This window comes from Phalacrocorax carbo, chromosome 7 (assembly GCF_963921805.1).
Source record: "Phalacrocorax carbo chromosome 7, bPhaCar2.1, whole genome shotgun sequence".
Classification (NCBI taxonomy): domain Eukaryota; kingdom Metazoa; phylum Chordata; class Aves; order Suliformes; family Phalacrocoracidae; genus Phalacrocorax; species Phalacrocorax carbo.
The window spans coordinates 117,288-132,797 of NC_087519.1; the positions used below are offsets into that span (position 1 = coordinate 117,288).

General features: G+C 53.9%; 1 long non-coding RNA gene across 4 annotated transcripts in view; it reads right to left on the reverse strand.

Annotated features, from left to right (window-relative positions):
• Positions 1 to 15,510, reverse strand: part of LOC135314221 (uncharacterized) — a 108,001-nt gene that overhangs the window by 51,776 nt on the left and 40,715 nt on the right. For all 4 annotated transcript variants that reach the window (XR_010373664.1, XR_010373665.1, XR_010373666.1 and 1 more), the window contains exons 7-9: positions 13,453 to 13,512; positions 12,215 to 12,369; positions 11,726 to 11,835 (exon numbers count right to left, since the gene is read on the reverse strand). This is a non-coding gene — a long non-coding RNA (uncharacterized LOC135314221). The remainder of the gene's footprint in view (positions 1 to 11,725; positions 11,836 to 12,214; positions 12,370 to 13,452; positions 13,513 to 15,510) is intronic.

Here is a 15,510-nt window from a genome sequence, read left to right on the forward strand (position 1 = left end):
TAGACACCTCCCCTGCCTGGGACCGCGTTTTCCATGTCCCACCCCTCCCCATCCCCGCAATGAAAATCAAACACAACAAATAAGTACTCCACTTCATCTTCTTGGCCTCCAAAAGAAGCTTCCTTCCACTGCTGAGCATCGACACCGACATCCTCATGCTGTTCCTCAAAAGCAGGCTGGCCCTCGGGTGCCCGTACTGCCAAAGGAAGAGAAAATGATTATGCTCTTATGATGAGCTCCATCATCCTCTCCTTCAGGAAATCAAATCCCGATCGCTACATACCAGAAGTTTGTGCAGGAGATGGCCGAGGCCAGCCCCATATATGAGGCACTCTGTGACCCTGCTCTCTCTTTTGGCCACAGCACCCGCCACCGGGGAGCCCCAAACCCCTTGTGACTCCCAAGGAAAACCAGATAAAACTAGTTCAAAACAACTGGCAGGTGAGAGGTGACCGACAAACACGTATAGCCCACCTCAAACCAGCCAGAGAGCTGACTACCTCCCCCACTAAACTCTCATCTTCGACAAATACACCAAACAGAACAATGTTTACGCTGAACAGAACAAAACCCTTACCCTCTGACACTCTGAAAAGGATTTGTGCACCCACAAAATATATATATATTCATGCTATCGACCGACGGACCACACTTCCTCAGGGTCAGCCCTGCAAAGACAGGAGGACGCCCGATGCTCTCTCCATAAATATAAAATAAAAAACTGAGCCAGAGCCAGGCAGAGAGAGGCGGAGAAAGAACAAGTAGCCACAGGCTACAGGACAGAGAGAGGGAGGACCAAAAAGACGGGGAGGCAGGGAGCCACTCAGAGCGAGATGGAGAAAGAAGGGGCGGGGGGACGCAAAAAAAAAAACCTAAAAATAATTTTGCAGCAGGTAAGGAAAGAGAGGGGGCCAGGGGGGAGAGACAGGGAGGGCCCAGGACGCACAAGAGAGGCAACGGGGCCCCAGTGGCCCAGGACTCGCCGCGACTCTCGCTCTCAGCGCTGCTGGCACAATTTAGCCGTTCAGATGCTTCTTTCCCCTCCTCTCCGCCCTGCCTCTTCTGCAGCTCCAGACTCTAGGCCGTTCTCCACCTAAAGAGGATACACGGGTGTCTTACCGCTCTTACGAGATGAGGCTTCCTAGGCACGTAGCCTAGCTCGCTCGTGCACTACACGCCCGTACCCAACTCCCGGTTACGCGTACAGACCCTGCGGTGCACGTTGGTGGCCTGGCCCGCTGCGGGCTACGAAGGGGGATCCTTCCTCCCTCACCTGCAGGGACAGGCTCTCTCTTGCCTGCGGCAGGAAGGCAGCTGGCAGCCAGAGCGCCTTCAGTTTCTTCTGCTTTACCTTTCGTTGGCGTCTCCAGCTTCAGCCGAGGCAGCTCCTGTCCACAGCCGGGAAGGGCTCTGTGTGTCCCTTTTCGCCCCCGCGCTGCGAGGATGGCAACGCCGGGCAGAGAGAAGCCACGCAAGCCTGAGACGGCCGCAGTCAACGGCATCCCCGGGGGAAGGACAGACAACCACGTCCTCAGCACGGTCTCTGCGAGAGGGAAAGAAGAAACAGCGACCGTCATTACCGTCGATCGACCCTGGCCAAAGCCCCTCCTTGCGCAGGGGCTTCTGGACACACCGCCCCTTCCCCGCGCTACTGCTAAGGGCCCCTGCGCCGAGGGGGAATCCAGTGCGCTCGAGGGCCGGCTCGCTGCCTTCACGACAGGGCCTGGGGGCGGCCAAGGGCTACGCAGCACGCTTCAGGGGAGGTGCCGGGGCTGGGGGCAGGCGCACGGGGCAAGGGGGGGGCCAGGGGAGGCTGAGCGGGAGCTCCGGTGAGCCGGGGAGGCGGCGGCCATCATCTGCGCCCTGGGCAGGGGGAAAAGGTCCTCCTCCTTTCCCTCTTCCCTTCTGTCAGCTCCCGGGGAACTCACCGCTTCTCGGGGAGCGGCCGCACCTGGAAGCCCCCAGAAATCAACACGAATCCAACCCCAAAAATACACCGCGCGTACCGTACGCGGCACGGCCGCCCGGCACCCGAGCGCCGGAACACCGCGCCTCCCGCCGCGCCCCGGCGAGCCACGTGACAGGGCCGGCAGCCACTGCGCCAGGACTACAGCTCCCGGCATGCTCTGCGCCACAACACGGCCGCCCGGCAGCCCCCCGCCACAAGGACTACAGCTCCCGCCATGCTCTGCGCCACAACACGGCCGCCCGGCAGCCCCCCGCCGCAAGGACTACAGCTCCCGCCATGCTCTGCGCCACAACACGGCCGCCCGGCAGCCCCCCGCCACAAGGACTACAGCTCCCGCCATGCTCTGCGCCACAACACGGCCGCCCGGCAGCCCCCCGCCACAAGGACTACAGCTCCCGCCATGCTCTGCGCCACAACACGGCCGACCGGCAGCCCCCCGCCGCAAGGACTACAGCTCCCGCCATGCTCTGCGCCACAACACGGCCGCCCGCCCAGCCCCCCGCCACAAGGACTACAGCTCCCGGCATGCTCTGCGCCACAACGGGGCCGCCCGGCAGCCCCCCGCCACAAGGACTACAGCTCCCGGCATGCTCTGCGCCACAACACGGCCGCCCGGCAGCCCCCCGCCACAAGGACTACAGCTCCCGGCACGCTCTGCGCCACAACACGGCCGCCCGGCAGCCCCCCGCCACAAGGACTACAGCTCCCGGCACGCTCTGCGCCACAACGCGGCCGCCCGGCAGCCCCCCGCCGCAAGGACTACAGCTCCCGCCATGCTCTGCGCCACAACACGGCCGCCCGGCAGCCCCCCGCCACAAGGACTACAGCTCCCGGCATGCTCTGCGCCACAACACGGCCGCCCGGCAGCCCCCCGCCACAAGGACTACAGCTCCCGGCACGCTCTGCGCCACAACATGGCCGCCCGCCCAGCCGCCACACGCACCACCACAGCTCCCGCCACGCCGCGAGCCCGCCCTCCCCGCTCTCTCACCCTGCGGGGCACCGTCCCTCCCGCCGATGCACCCGGAAGCCCCACCGAGCCCTCAGCACAGCCTCGCTCTCCCCACCGCCCGCTCCGACCCGCCGCTGCCCCGCCGCAGCCCTCCTCGGGGCTTGACCCGGCACGCAGCGGCCCCCCACCCAGCCCCCGCTCACCTCCTCCCTCGCTACACTCGCAGCCCGCTGACGCTCGGCCACAGCTCCGCTCCGCTCCGCCCTCGGCTCACACTGGCCCCCCGGAGCAGGGCACCACCCCTTTTCCAGGGAGGAGCCGGCACCGCCAGCCCCACTGCCCGCACCTGGGGCTCCTCCAGCCAGACCCCGCCCACAGCTGAGGCGCAGCAGCAACGGGGGGCCCCCTCCCCTCACCCCCACAGTGCACCACCTCCTCCCCCGGGCTCCATCACAGCCCCTTGCCCCACGCCAAGGGAGCGCAAACGCAGCCCTCAGGCCAAAGGAGAGGGCAGCTGTTTGTGCAGGCGCGCACGTAACAAGTCCCAGGAGCGATTCGTGGCTCAGGGTCCCCAACGCTCCCCCTGCCCCAAGGCCACCTCGGCCGCCGTTGCCGCAGCCGCACGGAGCTGGTGGTGGCTGGGATAGTGCTCATTTTCTCCACAGTAGCTAGGAAGGGATACGTTTTGGATTTATGCTCAAAACACCGTTAATAATGTAGAGATGTTTTGGTTCTTGCTGAGCACTGCTTCCACAGTCAGGGCCTCTTCTGGTTCTCTCAGTGCCCCACCAGCAAGTAGGCTGGGACAGCTGGGAAAGCTTTCCCAGCTAACTGACCAAAGGGATATTCCATACCATTTGACATCATGCTCAGCACACGCAGCTGGGGGAAGAAGGGGGAGTCCTTGGGGGGGGGGGGGGGGGCTACGGCATTTCTCTCCCTAAGTAACCATGACACATGACAGAGCCCTGCTTTCCCAGAGGTGGCTCAACACCTGCCCGCCGAAAAGGAGGAGTGAATTAATTCCTTGCTTTGCTTCCACGCACAGCTTTTGCTTTACCTATTAAACAGTCTTGATCTCAGCCCATGATTTTTCTCACTTTTACCCTTCCAGCTCTCTCCCCCAGCCCACTGAGGGTGGAGCGAGCAAGCAGCTCCCTGGTGCAGAGTTGCCAGCTGGGGCTAAACCACGGCACGCGCTTGTCCGCGTTTGGCAGGAAAGGGACCGTCCGTCGCCTGGCTCCTGGAGCGACGGGCTGCTGGGCAGAGGGGGAGGCCACCAAAGGTGAGGAGCAGGGCACAGGACAGTAGGAAGAGAGAAGAGAAGAGCGGCAGCCAGCTGGACGGGGGCGGGGGGGCGTGTGTGCGTGTAGTGAGAAGGCACGAGGCGGGGAACAGGACGGCCAGAGAAGGACAGGGAGCCTGACGGAGGTGGAGATACAAGCAGCAGAGAGAGGGGAAGAGAGGCAGCAGAAAGAGGGGGGAAGAGCAGGACACAGACCAACAAAGAAGGAAGAGGAGCAGGCTGGAGACGCACAAAGAACCTGGGGCAGGCAGCACGACAGCGAGGGAGGAAAGAAGAATAGGGGCAGGAAGCTGGACCGAGCGCGATGGAGACAGACAAGACAAGCGACAAGAACAGGGCAGAAAGGGAAGAATGAAGCCACGGGGACAGGGAGCCGAGACAGCCAACAACGGAGGGAAGGGGCCGGGGAGGGAACACCACAAAACAAACCATGGGGCTACGTGGTACAGCGCATGAGAAGGCAGAGAATTAAGAATTAGGGACAGGGAGCCAGAGAAACAACAACAAAAAAAAACACCCAAAACAAAGGGAGATGGGGAGCAAAAGGAATCGCAATGCGTACAGAAAGGAGAGAGAAACAATTCTAAAACAGGGTCATGGGGAAGCCAGAGACAGCAAGATGGAGAAAGGACAAAAGCTACAGGCTACAGGGCAGAGAGGGAAGAATTAATGAATAGACACAGAGAGCTGGGCAGAAAGAGATGGAGAAAGGCTGAAGATCACACGGCCAACAGGGAAGAGAGAAGAGAGGGAGGAATTTTCAAAACAGGGGCAAGAAGCCAGAGAGAGGGAGAGAGGCGCAACAATAAAATGGGGACAGGCCACAGGGCGGCGAGGAGGGAATCGATGAATAAGAACAGGAGACCAAAGAGAACACAATGTAGAATGGAAAAAAGGAACAGCGGCCTACAGGGAAGGAGGAATTAAAGATCAGGCACTGGGAGGCAGACAGAGACACATGAAGAAACAAGTAGGAAAAAAAAAAAAAAAAACACACAACGGCAATGGGCTACAAAGACAGACAGAGAGGGAAGAAATAAAACATAGCAGCAAGGAGCTGGACAGAGAGAGATGAGGACAAACAAACAGCACGGTCTACGTGACAGAGAACGTGGAATTAGAACACAGAGAGGGGGAGCCGGACAGAGAGAGAGGCCGAGAGAAAAATCTAGACGGGCTACGGCGGGCAGAGGCAGGAATTAAAACCTAGGGACAGGGAGCTGGACAGAGGGAGACGGAGATCACAGGGAACAGCGGCGGGTGCAGGAAGAACAGGAATTCAAGAATAGGGAAAGGGAGCTGGACAGAGAAGAACTCAGGCAGGCAAGTAACAGTAGCAGGGTACAGAGCAGAGCAGACGAACTAAAAAGCGCGGCGGGAGCGTTGAGGCAGACAGAGAGAGATTAAGAAAAAAGTCACGGGCTACGTGGCAAAGCAGGAGGAACTCAGAAACGGGGATGGCAACCAAGGGAGAGTGAGCTGGTGAAGGATAACGGGTATTCAAAGTGAGGGACGGGGAGCTGGGAAAAGCGAGGCAGAGAAAAACAGAATCACAGAGAGAATCACACAAAGCCAAAAAAGAAGAAACTGAACAACAGGAACAGGTGTAACCAAAGCGATGAAATCAACCAACCAGAGACGGTGTTCCATTACGGGAACATGGAGCGTACGAATCAGCGCATCTGTCGATCTGCATTTTAGTCCCTAGGCGATCGTTAATGTCAGCAGAACAACAGACAACGTGCTTCTGTCAGAAAAGGATGACAAAACGCGGTTTCGTGTAGCGGACTGAGAAAACTAGCCAAGACTGCCAAGATTAAGAGCGAAGAAGGTAAAAGGCAATTCTGGCAGGGGGAGATCGCGACCACCGACTCACGGACCACCACCGAGCCTGCGCAGCGATTTACATACGGAACGAGCAAGTTTGTACCGATCAGTAGACAGGACGATAATGAATATGTATGAATACGTAAAATTTTGATCTACAAATTCTACGGGAAAGGTGTGTGAGGTACGCACGCCAGGAGGAGCGATCCCCCGTGCATCTGGCGCCGTGAATAAAGAACGCCTGCTCTTTAATACTAGATTGGTGTTGAATAGATATTTCCGATTTTACCGTGTTTTTTGGTAACAGTTTTGGCACCCCAGATGGGAACCTGCTTTTGAATCTCGACGGATCCGCAGGACCGTGGGACCTGCAGCCAGCCCCAAGGAATTCTTGGGGAGAGCTTCCGATCCCCAGGCCAGAGAATTCTGAGAAAGATCCCCTGGACTGAAGTAAACAAGGCATTCGTTTACGAAGAAACTTAGGTAGAATAATATGTGGCGTTAGCTTCCCACATAGGATAGGATAGTGGGTTTGAGTCCCACAGGCCTGCCCGTAAGGCGCGGCAAAAGCCACGCAGGGTTGGGGCCAAGAGGTACCTCGGTTGGTAAGTCTCTGCTAGGCGAAAGCCTGTGGAGCGGGACCCGAGGGTAGGGGGGTCTTCAACAGGGGGTTGAAGTCTCCAGGGATATCTAGCAGGGGGCTACAGATCCCAGTGAGACCTCTAACGGGGGTTGGAGTCCCTCTGACTACTATTTGTGATAGTGCACTATCACAACTGCTAGTCGACTGGGAGATGGGAGCATTTCTGAGTAAGAAACCTATCCCACAGAGAACACCTTTGGGATGTACTTTGAAGCACTGGAAAGACATCGGGGGTGATGACCCACTAACTCGGAAACCATTAATTGAATATTGCAATCATTGGTGCCCAACGTATCAATTGGAAGGTGGGCACGAATGGCCAGAACAGGAGACATTGCAATATCATACCATCTTGCAATTAATGTTGTTTTGTAAAAAGGGAAGGCAAATGGGAAGAAGTGGCATATGTTGATTTGTTCTTTACACTGTGGAATCATCCAGAGTGGCAGAAACAGCGTGAGATATGTCCACAGGATTCTACGGCAATGTTTCTGAAAAGAGGAAAATGTGGTGAGAACTTGAAGTGTTGCTCTACTTGTGATACTGGATACTTCACTTGATGGAACTGACAAGAAAATAGTATTGAATACAGCCAGAAGGCAGGTGCAGGGAGCACATGCTAACAGGAATTTACAGAGAACAACGAATAAGAATTTTCCATCTACAAATCCCGAGTGGGACCCTAATCAGCCAGGACCCAGGGGAATGTTGACTAGATGTCAGAGACAGATTTTATTTGGAGTAAGACATGCAATGCCAAAAGCCATAAATTTTGACCCATTTATTAAGTGAGACAAGAATTAAAGGAGTCCCCCCCTTCAGCCTTTATGGAAAGGCTGAAGGTGACCACCAGAAAATATACTCATTTGAACCCAGAAAAAAACAGAAAAAGCAATTCAGTTGGTCTCTATATTCATAAGACAATCAGCCCCAGATTGGGGGGGGTGGGGGGGGGGAGTAAAAAAACCTTCAGAAACTAGAAGAACCTGAATCCAGAGATCTGGGTAAAATGCTTGAAGTAGCTTGGCATGAAGGAGACCAGAGGAATCAACCCTAGCTGAACACCTGGTTACACTGAAGCTAGGGAATGAAGAAATAGAATTTTTGGTAGATACGGGAGCCACTTCTTTGGTATTGAATACACGTAAAGAGAAAGTTGATCATAAACCAGTAGGTGTTGTTAGTGCGACAGGGCAAAGAAAAATTAGCCTTTCTTAGAGCCATTAAAGTTTAAATTGGAGAAGCAATGGGCAACTCACCAGTTTCTGTATATGCCTGAATGTCCACTGCCTCTGTTATGATGAGATCTATTAAGTAAATTAGATGCTCAAGTAACTTTTAAAGATGGAGAGATTAAATTACTAATACCAGAACAGAATCAAAAGCCACAGAGGCGAGAGCGTTTATGTTACAGGATTCCTCCAGGGAGGAACAGGTTCCCGAAGAAGTGGAAAACGTAGTAATTCCTTTGGTTTGAGCGAGCGGAGCTCCGGAGCGACCTAAGCGGGCAGAGCCGGTAAAAGTAACCTTAAAGCCTGGAGCCAAGCCGGTAAGACAAAAACAATACCGTATTAAGCGAGAGGCTCGAAAAGGATTAGAGAAGTTAATTATAAATTTTTTTCAGAATATGAGCTCTTAATAGAATGTGAATCAGAATATAGTACTCCTGTGCCGCCAGTAAAGAAATCTAGAGGCAAAGAGTATTAGCTGGTTCACGATTTAAGGGCTATATCTCAGGTGGTCCAAGATCTACATCCGGTAGTAGCTAATCCATACACTTTACTGACCTCTTTTAAAGGAGGAGCATAAATGGTTTACTGTACTAGATTTGAAGGATGCCTTCTTTTGCATACCTCCAGGCATAAAAAGTCAAAGCCTATTTGCTTTGGAATGGGAAAGCCCCACCACAGAATGAAAGACACAGCTAACATGGACCGTACTTCCACAAGGATTTAAAATTAGTCCTACGATATTTGGGACTCAGCTGGCAAGAAAAAAAATTAGAAATATAGAAATGTCTAGAAAAAACAGAACCCAGGGAGAGGCATATTGTTACAGAATGCAGACGACATTCTGATAGTGGCAGAAAGTAAAGAATAATGTTTTGAAATTTTTAAATTTTCTGGGCCAAGGAAGATGCGGAGTTTCCAGAAACAAAACCCAAATAGGAGAAGCAACAGCCATTTATTTAGGATTCGAAATATCTCAAAGACAAAGACAATTAGAAAGTGAAAAGAAAGAAACTATTTGTCAAATTCCCGAACCTTGCGGCCCGAAGGAACTGAGAGCTTTTCTGAAAATAGTGAAATAGCGTCAGCTCTGGATTCTGAACTACAGACTGTATGTAAAACCATTATATGAGGCACTGAAAGAATCAAAGGATAAATATTTAACCTGGACGCCCGGATGCCAAACGGCATTCAAAGAACTGAAAAGAGCCTCAGTGATGGCCCCTGCATTAGGCCTACCCGATTTCGCTAAACCTTTTGAGCTGTTTGTCCACGAAAGACAACATTTAGCCCTTGGAGTGCTGACACAGCGACTGGGAACCCGGAAGAGACCCGTGGGCTACTTCTCCAAACAACTCGACCACGTGAGTAAAAGATGGCCTGGATGTTTACGGGCAGTGGCAACAGCAGCGCTGCCGATCCAGGAAGCCCCAAAGTTAACAATGGGACAAAAGATGACAGTATGTGTCCCGCACATAGCGGTGACTGTTTTAGAACAAAAGGGGGGTCGTTGGCTATCCCTTAGCAGAATGTTGAAATATCAAGTTGTTCTGTTAGAACAAGACCATGTGGAATCGAAGACTACTGCTATACTGAATCCTGCTATGTTTTTAACAACAGAAAACCTTACGGACAATTTCGAACACGATCGCTTGCTAACTATTGAACAAGTCTATTCCAGCAGACCAGGCCTGAGACACAAACCTCTGGGAAAATCCTGATCTGGAGTTGTTTACAGATGGAAGCAGCTCTGGGCGAGAAGAGAATGGCCGGATATGCTGTCGTTATCACCGCCGAGGGAATGGAGTCAGGGGCGCTGCCTGCGAACACCTCAGCACAGAAAGCAGTATTGGTAGCGTTGAAGCGAGCTCTGCGAATGGCAGAAGGACGAAGGATAAATATCTAGACTGATTCCAAACATGCATTTGGTGTGATCCACGATCATGGAGCTACTGGGAAGGAAAAAGGACTGCCATCAGCCCAAGAATCATTGATACAGCATAAAGAAGACATTCTCCAACTTCCGGAAGACGTGCAGAAACCAAAAGAAGTGGCGGTAAAGCGTTGCAAAGCTCATCGATTCGGCCAGACGGCTGTAAACATAAGCAAACGATTGACAGATAAAGCTGCAAAGAGGACTGCAGAGCAAGGTATCCTTGCACTAGTACCAGTAAAACAGATCGGAATTCCAAAGTTGAAACCGAGATTATTATAATAAATTGGATGAGCAATTAGCAGAACAATTGGAAGCATCACAAAACACAGAGATGGTAGGTAACACCAGAAAAACAAGTAATAATAATAACAACCCCACAAGTTATGACAGAACTTGCAAAAGAAAAGCATGAGCAAACACATTAGGGTGTAGATGCTACGGTTTTGAGTTTAAAAGCATCTGTAGCGTGTGTAGGCATGACAAGAACAGTTAAACCCATGGTAGCTAAGTGTCCAATCTGTCCTAGAAATAATCCCCTGAACCAAAGGAAACCACCTTTAGGAGTAACAAAACAAAAAATTCTCCCGGAAATTATTAGCAAATTAAGTTTTCTGAGTTACCCAGACAAAATAGATATAGCAGTATTTGTTAGTGCTGATGGACAAGTTTTCTAGTTGGCCAGAAGCTTTCTCGTGCTGCACCAACAAAGCTAGAGTAGTAGTTAAGATGTTGCTGAAAGAAATAATACCAAGATTTAGAGTGCCAACAGGAATGTCCTCTGAGAGAGGACCACATTTTTTTGCAGAGGTAGTTCAACAAATTAATAAAATTTTGGGTATAAAATGGAACCTGCATATGCCCTAGAGACCACAATCAAGTGAAAATTTTGAGAAGATGAACCAAACACTGAACTGACATAGTGGAATATTATTGATCTAAGATGGAAGTATTGAGAAAATGATTATTTCAAAACTTCCAAAGGGGGGAAATGTAACCAAAGCGATGAAATCAACCAACCAGAGACGGTGTTCCATTACGGGAACACGGAGCGTACGAATCAGCGCATCTGTCGATCTGCATTTTAGTCCCTAGGCGATCGTTAATGTCAGCAGAACAACAGACAACGTGCTTCTGTCAGAAAAGGATGACAAAACGCGGTTTCGTGTAGCGGACTGAGAAAACTAGCCAAGACTGCCAAGATTAAGAGCCAAGAACGTAAAAGGCAATTCTGGCAGGGGGAGATCGCGACCACCGACTCACGGACCACCACCGAGCCTGCGCAGTGATTTACATACGGAACGAGCAAGTTTGTACCGATCAGTAGACAGGACGATAATGAATATGTATGAATACGTAAAATTTTGATCTACAAATTCTACGGGAAAGGTGTGTGAGGTACGCACGCCAGGAGGAGCGATCCCCCGTGCATCTGGCGCCGTGAATAAAGAACGCCTGCTCTTTAATACTAGATTGGTGTTGAAGAGATATTTCCGATTTTACCGCGTTTTTCGGTAACACAGGGAGTCAGACCAAGAGAGCCAGAGAAAGACACAATACCGACAGGCTCCAGGACAGAGCAGGAGGAATGAAAAAATAAAAACGGAGCCAGAGCCAGGCAGAGAGAGGCGGAGAAAGAACAAGTAGCCACAGGCTACAGGACAGAGAGAGGGAGGCCTGAAAAGACGGGGAGGCAGGGAGCCACTCAGAGCGAGATGGAGAAAGAAGGGGCGGGGGGGGGGTGCAAAAAAAAAAAACTAAAAAAAATTTTGCAGCAGGTAAGGAAAGAGAGGGGGCCAGGGGAGAGACAGGGAGGGCCCAGGACGCACAAGAGAGGCAACGGGGCCCCAGTGGCCCAGGACTCACCGCGACTCTCGCTCTCAGCGCTGCTGGCACAATTTAGCCGTTCAGATGCTTCTTTCCCCTCCTCTCCGCCCTGCCTCTTCTGCAGCTCCAGACTCTAGGCCATCCTCCACCTGAAGAGAATACAAGGGTGTCTCACAGCTCTTACGAGATGAGGCTTCCTAGGCACGTAGCCTAGCTCGCTCGTGCCGGAGCTGGGGGCAGGAGCACGGGGCAAGTGGGGCCAGGGGAGGCTGAGGGGGAGCTCTGGTGAGCTGGGGAGTCGGCTATCTTCTGCACCCTGGGCAGGGGGAAAAGGTCATCCTCCTCCTCCTCCTTTCCCTCTTCCCTTCTATCAGCTCCCGGGTAACTCCTGGGGCTGCCCTCACCCGCTCGCCTTTAGCATACCAGAAGCCTGCCTCGGCAGGTCGTTTGAAGCTTCCCATCCCACCAGCCCCAGTAGTGCAGGCACACAAGGAGACACCCCTGCACCCACCAAAGGGGCTCGCTCACCTCACCGGCAGCCCTAGGCCTCACCCGACACAGGGAATCGTGTCCGACACACCACCACGCTGCAGCAGGAGCGGAGGAGGCCTTTCCTTACCAGGAAGCAGCAACGAGCACGGCGGCATCACCTCGCAGGCACCGCAGCATCGCAGGGCTGTCACCTGCGGAGAGAGCAATGGGGATCACAGGGACGCCACCGCGCGTGCGCGGCTCCCGGGCTCAGTACCCAACTCTGGTCGCTGGGCAGCAGCATTATCTGAATTACTCTTCTCGATTAATACCATCCAGAAACCGTAACTTGGCTGCATCCACAGAGCTTCTATTCCTCTGCACCTTTCCGCCTCGCAGCCCCAGCAGCACTGTTCATTGCCTCTGCACCAAACAGCAAAGCGTCTCGAGCATTTCAGTCCTTTCCTCTCGACTGCTTAAAAAAATCTGGTGCTTGCTACTGTCCATGCCACTGCCCGCCCCCCCCATGCCCGAGGGAGGAGAAGCAGCACAGCAAACCTGGGGAACAAGGTTGGGTCCCCCACCCCCGCAGAATAAGCCCCAGGAACTGCTTGTAGGCATGTGGCATCAGGGTTGTGATAGGGTTTTGTTTTGGTTTTCTTTTTTTTCCCCTGCCTTCTTTACATAATGTAATAATTGGGGTTGCTTTTCCAAACTACTGAGTTCTGTGGGGACTTTTTGTGCTTTTACCCTACAAAAAATGGTCATTTTCACTTTCGGTTTTGTGCATGAGAATGGTTGGTGGGTGCTTTTAGGTGGTTGTTCCTTCCCCACCACCACCCTTTTTTTCCTTTCCAGCTGCACAAATCCAGCTGAGTTGGCTTTCCCAGAAGCCCTAAGTTGTTTTCTTTCCACCAGAATTCTTCCTGTATTTTCACCCCCCATTGCAGACCCAGAGTCAGGGGGTTTGAGGTATTTTTGTGCCCAGGCAGCAGCTCCCAGGCTGCATAAGCAGCCCCACAGGGGGAAGTCCCCGTTTGAGGGAATCGGCCCCAAATTGGGATGGGAAAGTGAAGACAAGGGAAAAAAAAATCCTGAATAACCTGAAAAAGAACACCTACTCCAGCCCACCAAGCACCCGTCACCTTGCCTGACTCACCTCCAGGGCCCAGATCACGCTCGGCTCATCACTTAGTGCCCTCAGATCACAAAAAAAAAAAAAAAAGAGTAAAACCCATAATGGAGCCCTATAGCCATCAGTCACATCTTCCCTCCAGTACTACACACAGACTCACCTTCTTACAGCGCTCCCCTGGGCTCTCCTCCGTTGCCCTGCACGACTCATCCACCTGCACCTGGAAAAACAGTGTCACTGAACAAGTCACCTGGAGGCACAGCAACAGCTTAACCATTCCACAGCTCTTGCGCCCCCGTAGGAATACCATCTAGAGCCCAACTACAGCCTGCCGTTAAAGGAAATGCGTTAAATCAAACGTTAAGCCCTCGCACGTACAAGCCGGAACAGCAAACACACAGCACGCTCGCGCACCCAGGGCGCAGCCCGACGGAGGTCCACGCGCACCTCGCCGGTCTGATGCGGAGCCGCCCAGCATCCCTGCGAGCACAGCTGCAGGCGCAACAGCAGTTTCACCTACACCCATCTCAGCGCGCAGCGCTTCTGAAGCTTTAAGCTGAAAGCCCTACCTTGACCCTTGGCCACACTAGAAGCGAGCCGTGGCTAGGACTCCACAGAAACACAGCAACACAAATTGCACACCCACAGCGGCGACAGCCTTGCAGCTATTTAGACCAGGAACAACAGAGAAAAGTAAAACAGCTTCATCACCCGCACAGGAAAAGCAGCAGACGGAGACAAAGGGTCAGCATTCACAGCCCTTACAGAACACAGGCGTTCTCTCTCCTTCCACTCCTAAACCCATCCCCACTTAGGTCTAAATATCGCAGCCCTGCTGGGGCAATATCGAGAGCGGGGAACAAGAGCCCTGCCGCCGGCCGTTTGTGCGGCAGGACACAAAAACAGAGGGACATGTTTTGCCACACACAACCCTGAATCTCCTGAAAATTTATGTTTACCAAAAATAGCCATTTGGAACATATTCCCAAAAACATTCGGCAATGAAACGCTTACGTGTTTGACACCCGCACATTTTTGGGGAACTTGCTATTTGCTTCCTGGTTTTGCTGGTCTTCCCTCAGAAGTTCTACCTGCAGCCAAGTTATTCCCACCCGCCCGACCGGTTCAAGCGTTCACCTTCCTGGTATTATCAGCACATTGACACAGGCGAGGAACTTAACTGCTCTTCTAAAACTATCCAAATGACAATTACAGCCCTGAAAGAGGAGTGGAAGAGAAGAAAAGGAGAGATCAGGCAGCAAAAATGCCCTGCAGGCTGCTGCCAGCCAACACTGCACTCTTTTGTTAAAGCCACCCCGCCCCCCCAAACGCAAAAATAAACCCCATGACTTTGTGGAGTGCGGTTTTTTCTTCTTTTCAGCAGTCCTTCTGGAGCTCATCCCTGTCTCAGCATCTTGTCTTGTCAGAGCATGAAGATGCAGATGATCTGTATCCCGATGACATCTGCATGGGATGAATACATTTTCAGAAAACGCCCGACTGAGCCATTTGCCACAGTCACGAGACTCACGACATGACACACGAGGTGGGCCCAGAGTTTTAAGGCAAAAATACCTCCCCCGCCCCCCACCCGAGATCTTTCAGGCTCCAGACCTGCCATCTCCCCGCACCAAACCTCCCCGGCCAAAGGGTTTCAGGTGGCCCAAAACACAGTACACAGAAAATAAACGGGGAAAGCCCTACATTGTGCAAAAGCGAACGATGCCCGACCAGGGCTTCTCTGCGGGGCCCGGGCTCGGCACGGAGCCCCCCCCCGGCACGAGCACGGGCCCGGGCCGGTCACGGAGCCCCCCCCCGCCCGGCCCCGGGCCCGGCACGGAGGAGCCAGCCCTCCCCTCCCCCGCCCGGCCCCGGGGCCGGCACGGAGGAGCCAGCCCCCCCCTCCCCCGCCCGGCCCCGGACTCGGCACGGAGGAGCCAGCCCCCCCCTTCCCCCGCCCGGCCCCGGGCCCGGCACGGAGGAGCCAGCCCCCCCCTCCCCCGCCCGGCCCCGGGCCCGGCACGGAGGAGCCAGCCCCCCCCTCCCCCGCCCGGCCCCGGGCCCGGCACGGAGGAGCCAACCCCCCCGTCCCCCGCCCGGCCCCGGGCCCGGCACGGAGGAGCCAGCCCCCCCCTCCCCCGCCCGGCCCCGGGCCCGGCACGGAGGAGCCAGCCCCCCCCTCCCCCGCCCGGCCCCGGGCCCGGCACGGAGGAGCCAG